The sequence below is a fragment of the Polypterus senegalus genome, chromosome 4, assembly GCF_016835505.1.
Source record: "Polypterus senegalus isolate Bchr_013 chromosome 4, ASM1683550v1, whole genome shotgun sequence".
Classification (NCBI taxonomy): domain Eukaryota; kingdom Metazoa; phylum Chordata; class Cladistia; order Polypteriformes; family Polypteridae; genus Polypterus; species Polypterus senegalus.
In genome coordinates this window covers 229,307,421-229,318,265 of record NC_053157.1, presented here as the reverse complement: position 1 = coordinate 229,318,265, position 10,845 = coordinate 229,307,421, and positions in this window count along the sequence as shown.

Below are 10,845 nucleotides of genomic sequence, written 5' to 3'. Positions count from 1 at the left end.
ACTTCTGGCACATCAAAGCCAGGAAGCTCTTCTGGATCAGGTAGAACCTCCCAGCAGCTTCCTATGGACCGCAACAGGGCTGACCTACAGCTCTGATGAAGCCCTGTGGGTGTCAAAACAGAAGCCACACTAGAGGGAGGCTGCCATTCAGCATACTTGGGCAACTCCTGTCTCGCGTCCTTCTGTTAATACCTGCTTTCCAGCTGGAATGGTTCCTATTCCCTTTTCCACACTTCTGCCCTATCCATCCATTATTAGGGCCTCCCAACCAGGAAAGGGAGGATCAATCTTTCAGACCAGGATGCCCAACCACCCAGCCTGCCCATCTGTAATGATGGTCTCCTGGCCAGGTAAGGAAACACCATCAAAGCCCATCCATGACACTATGTATTGAACTTTTGAAAGCACTCAACTCTTTCACAAACACAAATCCACAACAAACATCAAACATTAACATTTTAAGATTGGTGCTTGTATCCTGTGATGATTGTTCTTCTTTACTTACACTCTTCTCATGACACTTTCTTTTTTCCTTCGCTGTCTGCATGAGATGTGGTTTGGTTAGGATTGGGCACATGTGTTATATTTAGAATCATATTTTACTATTTATTTTGTATTGATTTAATCATTTAATGTTGGCTTGTGGTTCTCTTCAGGACATATTTCTTCCTCACTCTTATACAGTAGCTACGTGTATAGGTTAACTTGTGATGTATAACTGCTGATTTGTCTTATTACACATGAAGCTGTTAATATTTTCTGTGATTTGTCTTTCTATTATATTTATCAAAGTTAATTTCTTGTTTTCTTTTTTTAAAGCTGATTTTGAAGAAAGTTGGAGTAGCTCTCAGTACCACACTAAATTGGCCTTTCATTGTGCTGAAACATTGAGAAAAATAACAGAAACTGAGAAATTAGCTCCTTTACAATACAATAAAAGATTCTCAAGTTTGAGATATGTTCAGAAGGCAAGGAGATCCGGCACAGAATTATCCACTACAGTAACTCTTCAGAGTGGCCATGCTGAAGAGTTCACCATGGGGGTCCACCATGTTGTTCAGAATGTGGTAAACAATTTTCCTGCCTAAGTTATCTTAAACACATATGAGAATTCACACGGGAGAGAAGCCGCATTGCTGTAGTGAATGTGGTAAGCGATTTTCATACATGATTACTCTTCAGAGGCACATGAGAATTCACATTGGAGAGAAGCCACCTTGCTGTTCTGAATGTGGCAAGCAGTTCTCCTGCATAAAAAATCTTCGCACCCACATGAGGATTCATACAGGAGAGAAACCCCTTTGCTGTTTTGAATTTGGGAAGCGGTTCTCATGTATAAGCAGTCTTCATATACATGTGAGGATCCACACAGGAGAAAAGCCGCATTGCTGTTCAGAATGTGGTAAACAATTTTCCCTACTGAATATTCTTCAACGACATATAAGAGTTCACACTGGAGAGAAGCCTCATTGCTGTAGAGAATGTAGTAAACCATTTTCATACATGACCACTCTTAAGAGACACATGAGGATTCACACTGGAGAGAAGCCATATTTCTGTTCCGAATGCAGCGCACAATTCTCATACAGCATTAACCTCCAGAGGCACAGGAAAATTCACACTGGTGAGAAACCATATTACTGTTCTGAATGTGGCAAGTGATTTCAAATAACAGTAACCTTCAGAGACACCAGAAAATCCACACAGGACAGAAACCACATTGTTGTTCTGAGAGTGGGAAACGATTCTCACAAATAAACGCTCTTCAGAGACACATGAAAATTCATACCGGAGTGAAGCCATATAGCTGTTCTGAATGTAGCAAGCAATTCTCAGACCGATGCAGTCTTCAGACACACAAGAAAATTCACACGGGAGAGAAGCCATATTGTTGTGCCAAATGTGGCAAATGATTCTCATGCATAAGTAGCCTTCAGCGGCACAAGAGAATACATACTGGACAGAAGCCCCACAGTTGTTCTGAATGTGGCAAACAGTTCTCAGAAATAAGAAGCCTTCGGATACACATGTGGATTGACACTGGGGAGAAGCCATACAGCTGTTCTGAATGTGGGAAAAGATTCTCAGAAATAAGTCGTTTTCACAGACATGCTAAAATTCATAGTGGGGATTGCCAATTGTTTATTGCTTGGATTTTGTTCCAAGTTGTTAATTAGCTTTTGAGAATTATTTGCCTCTATGGATGTATTCACTACTACTTCTAATTTTATAGTGTTTTTATAATATATGTTTGCACTGTCATTTATCGTTATGTATTAGTGGTCAGATAACTTTCATCATCAAGATGTGATTTTGCCACAATTGTCAAACACCAAAGCATAAAACGAGATGTGGAGTGAAAGCAAGGTATGAATATTTGATTACCCAAAATGCTTCTGTTAATAAATGAGAAAACAAATAACTGCAAATTCCACTAAATGTCATTAAAAGCTGCCTTACGCTTTGTTGCTGGGGCTAAAGTACTGATGTTTGAAGTTTTGTCCCTAAATTCTCTTGCATTGAATATTTTGAAAATCCAACATGCTCCCAGAATTAAGATGTTTGGTTCAATAATCAGAAATAATAACAGACAAGTATGAAATGCTCACCACATGGGATGTTACAGTTGCTACAGTAAGGAAACAGTAACAAAATGGCTAGTTAAAACATGTGGAGCATAAACATACACATAAACTGGTGTAACAACCTACTTAATCCAATTCAGTGACACTTAGTGTGTCAGAGCCTATCCTGGAAAGATTGAGAGATCAATGTAGGGCCAGCATAGGGTTAGTAAACCCCAAATAGCGGTAGTGACCACCAAAAGAAATCATCAAGTTAGTAGTGTCGTGGCGAAAAATTCATCATCAGAAGGCTTTTTACCTACAAATAAAGGCTATTAGAACTCAAGATAGACACACAGAGATTTAAGGATTTATTGCAATAAATAAACACAAAAAATAACAAGGACTCAACCCAATATGGCCAAATTAGATTGAGCGACGATCATTTCAGCCATTGAAGCTTTTATAACAATTTCTTATCATTTTGGCTCATTCAATTAGCTGACTCTGCACCTGGTTCAACTGTTCATTGTTCCTCTTGGTGTCTGTTTGGCTTATTCTGATTGGTCTAAGACTGGGTGGATGGTTTCCTCTTTCCATCTTTGGGCTTTCCTGATGTAATCTAATGAGCTGGTTTGCTTACCTCCGCTGACTCCCTCTTACTTCCATCCGACCAAATCTTGAGTTTCTATGGGAACCCTTATCATCTCCTTAGACTGGTCTGCTAGTGGAATATGTTCTCTTTCTATTCTGTTCCCATTTTTTCTAACTGGCCAAGGCTACTAATCCATATATGGGTTTTCCTCTCTTAGGCTTTCCAAACTTTTTACTATAGTGACCTGAAGCTTAAGCTTTAATTAAAAAGAAGTATAGTATGTGCTTTCATTTGATCATTGCTTGCCACGCTTGATTTGTCTTAATTTCTACACTAAAGTTAATTGCTAATATATTCTTATAATATTTTTGCTAATGCCTGCATTTGCTAAGATGCATTACAGTGTGACCTTGCTTGTAGTAAAAGGCCTTTTGTTACCTTTACTGCTGATTCAACAACTCAGCTGAATACAGAGGCCTTTTTTGTAAGTTATCTCTTCCTAGCCTTGAATCACAGGTGTCCTCCACTCTTATCCTGTCCAAAACTGGTTTTGCTGTATCAGTTTAGCTGTTCTTTTCTTTACTTTGGAAAATCTGCTGTAAGCCTATAAAATAATGCAATATAACTGATTTTTTTAGTTAACCATTTGCTAGACCTATCGTATTTTGCTTTTATACTCTAATTTATGCTTAATCTAATGTTTTAGAAGCTTTTAATTACTTTCTATGGCTCGTATGCTAATTTGCTATTCTCTTATGCTAATAAAAATTTTTCCTTCTACAGTAGTTCTCACAAAATCAATAGCTAGACATCTCAAAGTTAAAGCTGCAATGAACGAGGCAAACGATTTCCATAAAAGAGCAAACCATGATTTTAAAAGACCTGCAAAGAATTCATGCTGGATAATGGAGCACTGCTTCTGTGTGGTTCCTGGACTTAACCGAGATCCATAAAAGCTATAGAAAGGGGCCTTATGAAGGACGCAGTGCTTCTGACAGATTTAGGAAAACACTAGAAAAATGTAAAGAAAAGACTAGTGAGTGGGGCTCGTCTACTGATGACAGAGCAAAAACAAACCCACAAGGAGAAAGTATAGAAAAATGTATTCTTATACATTTCTATTGTGAGCCACTAGGGGGTGTACCGTCACCCTAACCCAGACGGGCAGGAGACAGATGATGCCACACTACACACGTTTTGTTTGCCATCGAGTGTTTCACCCTGCTCCCCACAGCACAGTACATAAGCACCAGCACACAATACTCAGTCCCTTCTTCCTCCACTCCTCTCCCAGCAAGCTCAGTATTCCTTCCTCCCGACTCTGGCCACCTGAGTTGTGGCAGATGTCTCCTTTTATAGAGGACCCGGGAGTGCTCCAGCTGTTCCATGAACACCTTCCAGGTGTGACAGCAGCCCTGCACAGGTGGGCTCAGCCGTTTTCCACACGCCCCTGAGGGTGTCCATAGGCCACAACAGGGTGGAGCTTCCATGCTCCGTGGCAGTGTAGCAAGCCAGGGGGGCTGCCCTCTGTCATCCCGGGGGAAGTATTGCCCTGTGTAAGCTCCTTCCCGGCTGCTCATTACACGATGTATTAGAAAAGTATTATAGACAAATGAGAAAAGAAGACACTATATTTGATTAAGTTTTAAGATGTAAGAGGAGTTTAAAAGCTCATTCCTATATATTTTTATTACCCTGTATACCGGTAAGCCACAGACCACCATTATCATCTAAAGTTAAAGTCTGGAAGTGCAGGTGAGTTGAGAAGAGATGGACCCCTTGATAAGGGGTTGGGTTGTAAATAATGGGTCGGTGCTGGGCAAGAAGAGGAGTGCAGGTAGGGGCTTGTCAGACAGATATGATGGACAGTGAAGAGTTTGACACCCACCCGGCCGAGAGATAACAGTAGATTAATTAGGGGCAGGACATAGACCAATGGAATATTGAGGAGGCAGATGAGGAAGAATAATGACTTGTGTGATAAGAATTGTAATGAAAGTAAAAGGTGCCCATTGCTGGGGGCTCATTGTTCCATCTTAAGTGAGTCTGTATGCACGCCATACAATAAAGCTTAATTCTCTGAGTGCGTTCTTGAGGGTGCCATGCTTTTCAACAAAAACAGCCTCTGAGAGACGAATAAATTTCAAAGTTTGGTTGTAGGTTTATTTGTAGTTGGTAGTATTGAACAAATTTACAAATAAATGCAGAACTAGAGAAGTTATTAGTTGTTAAAGAAATGCCAGTGTAAGTGAAACATCCATCCATCCATTATCCAACCTGTTATATCCTAAAACAAGGTCATGGGGGTCTGCCGGAGAGAATCCCAGCCAACACAGGGTGCAAGTCAGGAACAAACCCCGGGCAGGGTGCCAGCCCACCGTAGGGCACACACACACACACATACCAAGCACACACTAGGGACAATTTAGGATCGCCAATGCACCTAATCTACATGTCTTTGAACTGTGGGAGGAAACCAGAGCACCCAGAGGAAACTAAGTGAAACATATGGATAATATTTCTGAGCTATATTTACATATTAAAGTTTATGTTGATTTTGAGATCTAAGCAGCTAATGTTTCACATGGTCACTGAAAAGGTTTAATTTCTTTTACGTGTTTGATGCTGCATTTTTCAAAGGGTAGCTATTCAAATACAGCACTGTGGAAAAGTATTAGGCACTTGTAACAACTGTGTAGAGTGGGAATGTTTTTGAATTCAATGCTATGAATAGCTTTTATGAATCAATAAAATACCTAGAAAGTGCAATAAACAGAAAAAGAAAACCAACTCATTGATCTCTGTATCTGCTGTGCCCACCTCTTACCTCGTCTTTGCTCCAGTGTCATGTAGTTTCTGTCAGCCTTCTTTTAATTTCTCTTGTTCGTTCACCACACTTCCACCACACACTTTGGCGCTCGTCTCTTAAGTAATTTCAGTTTGGCCCATTATGTGGCTAACTGGTGTGCCTCTCCTCCATTTCCGCTTCCCACTGGTTGTTAAGTGACCTTTTAGAGATGAGGAATTTTTTTTTTGGAAATGAGAAGAGATCTTTTAGTCCTTCACACTGCGTTTGTTTAGCTCAGCGGTTCCCAAACTCGATCCTTGGGGACCCCCTGGGGCTGCAAGTTTTTGTTCAAAATCAATAATAATAATCGATAACAACTGATCTCATCTAATTAGCTGGTCTCTTTTTTTCCCTCTTATTCTGCATTCAGAAAAGCACAGCAGTATGTTTTTCTTTTTTACATTAGAAGACATTTAGAAATACTTCTATTTTTTCTAAAACTTTATAATCCTCTCGTTTTATTTTCCTATTATTTCCCCTGTGATAAGGTGCTATATAGGTGCACGACCCAACACAGACCAACAAAAGAGGCACGTGTACAAGCCAAAGAAAAAGATTTTATTTTTCTTCTCCACCTGTGGGGCACGTCTTCCCCATGTCCCACAGGCACTACACAGTCCCATCACCACAAGCCCACAAAAGCAGAAACCCAAATAACGTTTCTTCCTCCACTCCTCCCAGGCAGCTTCATCCTCCTCCTCCTGACTCTGGCGCTTTGAGTAGTGGCTGCAGGCTCCTCTTATTGCCCACCCGTAAGTGCTTCAGGTGATAATTAACCTAATTCAGGCTGCACTTCAGGGAGTGGCTGCATTACAGCCCACATGGGCTCATTAAGCCGGGCAGCTCCCCCTGGTGGTGGCCACGGAGCCCAACAGGGATGAGCTCCAGTGTTCCAGAACAGGGTGTCCCCAGGACTGAGTTTGGAAACCACTGGCTGAGCTAATAGCTAAGCTGTCCCAATGTATCACCCAGGGATGTGCGGTCAGGGAAGGCATCACCTTTCATCAAGAAAAGTAAAAAAAAAAACTAATAATGATAGCTTAAAATAAATGTGTCCACTGGTCTGTGCAATACATTTGTTTTCTGTATGAGTCCAATAACTTTGATCATTTTTATAGTCAAAATTGCTGAATTGGTGCATTTCCTGTTCAAGAACAGCAGAGAAACGTGAGATGTGGCAGCGACGAAACTCACCTCAACTCGGACTTGCTTTCCCTCACACACTGGGCTGATACCAGTAATTGCATGACTGTTGCTGTCTCTGTATGTTGCCAATATAAGGTTTATTATACCCCCTGACTTTCCACAGTCTGGCTAATATCTTTAATGAATGTGTGTGACAGATCTAGTCTTGCTGATCGAACATAAAACCTCAGTGAAAAGGCACAAGGTGAGGCAGACAGTACCGTGCCGCCCTGAAGGGGGAGCATGTGAGCCCAACAAGTGCTCGTTGCTGCTGCTCTTCTATGCTGAGGCACCAATAAGTTAGTGATATCAGAAAGTCAAGTGCGTTGCAGCGGTCTGTTTATTTATATTTTTTGTTTTGACTGATTGCCAAAATAGAAGATTAACATTTTTACAACTAAAGGAAAACAAGAAGGACTTTTACAAGAAAGTGACGGAGATTTTCGTGGAGAAGGATAAGCAGATGGACTTAAGTTACAAATAAAGGTAAGACCATAAATGATCTTCAATTTTAGAAAAAATTTGATCAGACTAAGAAAAAAAAATCCAATATTTAAAAACTAAATTTTGACCTTAAATAAAACACTGTATCTTTTGTTTTTCTTGTTATCCTTTTGTTGAACAGTCTGCATTAAAATTGATTAAAACATCAGAGATAAAAGCAACTAAATATTCCAATTAAGGTCAAAATTGAAATCTGTTTTTTGTACAGCACTCGGTTCTTTCATTTGTACTGAATGAGTATGAATTGTGGAATTATAACGGCAAATTTAGATGCGCTCTCTCCACTCCCGCTCGCCACTATAAAAGTAACATTTGGTACGTGTGTACTAACCGGACGGCAGTTCCTACCCGTTCTACTATTGGGCTCCATGGGGGAGGCGCCCCTGTTGAATAATTTTGGATTTTAAATTATTAGACTGACCTACCCCAACCACAAATACTGACCTTAAAGTAAGTGAGGGGTACTAGTTTTGGGTTATGTAACACGCCGCAATTAAAAAAGGACTAATTCCAACAAGGGAGCTAGTGCCCCCTGCTGGATACAACCTGGTGCTACTCTGGATGGGGGCTCCAACTGCAGTTTTTTTTTAACAAAACATAACCTCTATGTTCCCCTGTAGAAATATGGAAGTTATGCAGAAATGTAGTGGAGGTGTGTATTTGCATATTTAACGACTACACATTCATCTTTGTTTATTAAAGTTGCCCTTGATATGGTCAGCTATCGGATCCTCCTGGTCACCCTCTCTGATTCTGGTATCTCTGGGTCGGTCCTAAGGTGGTATGAGTCCTACCTCTTGGGCAGTTCCTACCATGTGTCCTGGTGATGAGAATTGTTAAGGGTTCATGGGGTGGCCCAATGATTGGTGCTGGGCCCTCTTCTCTCTGTACACCACCTCACTAGGCCCTATTATCCTGTCCCTCGGTTTCAGTGCTGCACTGATGATGTACCACTCTATCTTCAGTTCTCTCCAGTGGACCACATGGTATCAGCTAGAATTCTAAGTTGTCTCAGTCATCTCCAGCTCAACCTGGCAAAAACAGAACTGCTTGTTATCCTTACCAATCTATCTATTCAACATTACATCTTTGTAAAGGTTAGCTTGCTGAGACTGACTTGATGGGTCAGCACCTACAGTTTTTTTTTTTTTTTATGTTTGTTTGTTATATACAATGTCTTGTATTAGGAATTTGTTAGTTTTCATATACCCCTTGCGGTCAGGGTGCAGGGTCAGCCATTGTACAGCGCCCCTGGAGCAATTGTAGGTTAAGAGCCCAGCAGAGTAGGATCTCTTTTGGCAGTGACAGGGATTTGAACCGGCAACCTTCTGGATACCAGCACAGATCATTAACCTCAGAGCCACCACTCCACCCTAGCTGTGGGGCTTGTGTGGTCTTTTGCTACTTCTCATCAGGTCTGCTGCTGAATAGCATCTAATGATGCAACCTCTTCATGCAATCGTAAAACCAATCCAGTCTCTTTTCAGAAGCATCTCCTAGCCGGTGGAACAACCTACTGATGTCCATTTGAAGCGTTTGAAGACTCTCTTGTTTGGTGAATTTCTTCCTAATTGATGTTAGCTGTTAAATTTTGTAACCTTGGAATTGTAATGCACTTGTGTTTGTCCAGAGCTCTTCATTTGTGATTATTAATTTTGTACCCCTATCCTATAACACTTGTTCCCAGATAGTCCACCAGGCTGATGTTTGCTCAATTATGTTGACCTCTTTTATAAGTAACTTTGGATAAAAGCATCTGCTATGCTAATAAAAATAAATGTATTAGATGATACATGGACACATTTTTGCTTGTTGAAGGTCCTATAGGGCTAGGACAATGCGGGTTCTGCTCCATGTTCCCATCTTACTTCTGAGAGCTCTCACACCCGACACTGTCGGTAATGTCACCGATGAGTTGGACAGTGAGGCACAATAAAGCAAGGGGATGGTGCAAAAAGAGCAAAAGTACTTTTGTTTAAACTCAACAAACCAAAACCAAAGTGTCTAAATTAAAGTGCAGTGCATCAAAGTTAATAAATAAATCTAATATATACAGTAAAGCAGAGTCGATGTATGTATGTGTCTAATTATGTATGTTTTGTTTGTCCGCCATACAAATCTGCACCGGGCGTCCAATAGCCACCAAACTGGAGATGGAGCTCCTTTGTGCTGAAGGGCAGGGCACCTGTCCATCACACACCTACCTGCACATTACACTTGATACTTCTGTTTTTAAACTTTATGCTGCCTCTGTTAGTTATTATCTATTTGCTACTTATTATTTATGTTTATCTTTATACTTTGGTTTGTTAACTATTGGCATTTGATGTGGACAGCAAAGTAAGAATTTAATTGTACAGGAAAACGTGTTTCCTTACTGTGCACATGACAAACTTTGAACATTGAAATGATTCAGTAGCCTGTGTACACTGGGCATGTGCATATCGGCAGAAACATGAAGAACAAGTGTCCTGCTTGAAGGCATGGAAACGTCACCAGCCACAGCATTTATCACAAAACTGTAGTGACAATAGATTATTTGCATTTTGCAAACACAATTGAGGTGCATACTCATAAGCAAAACACCAATTGGTGTGTCTTTGTCTTCTGTGTTGGATTACGGTTTTCTTCTGTGAAGAGTCAGAGAACAATCAGGTATTATTTGGCTGATGCCTTAATCCAAGGTGATTTACACATTTGAGATATAATTAGTTAGGTTTTGTTTCTTTTTCCAATTGAAATAAAAGGTACGTGAAGTAACTTGAACATTGACACACAGTGTTAGGATTTGAAGTCCAAAACCTTAACTACTATGCCATACTGCCTAATGACACATTGTAGCAAGCAGGATCCAATTAGGGAAGGGCCATGCAATTAGCATGAACCAATCAGAGTGTGACTAGAGTCTGTGTTTTCAAATTCTGCTATCCACACAATGACGCTGAGCTTTTTAAGAAATTTGTGGCTTTGGAGAGCATTTTCAAAAGTCTCCATTTTTTAAGGGGTTCAAAACGCCAGGATAGTGTGGATGAAAGCTGAAAACAGAAGGAAATGTCTGCCTTTCAAAACAGAAATGTAGTAGTGTAGATGTACCTTTTATTTCTTCCTTGATCCTACCTATCCAAGGTGGACTGTGGCTTTCTTGTTTT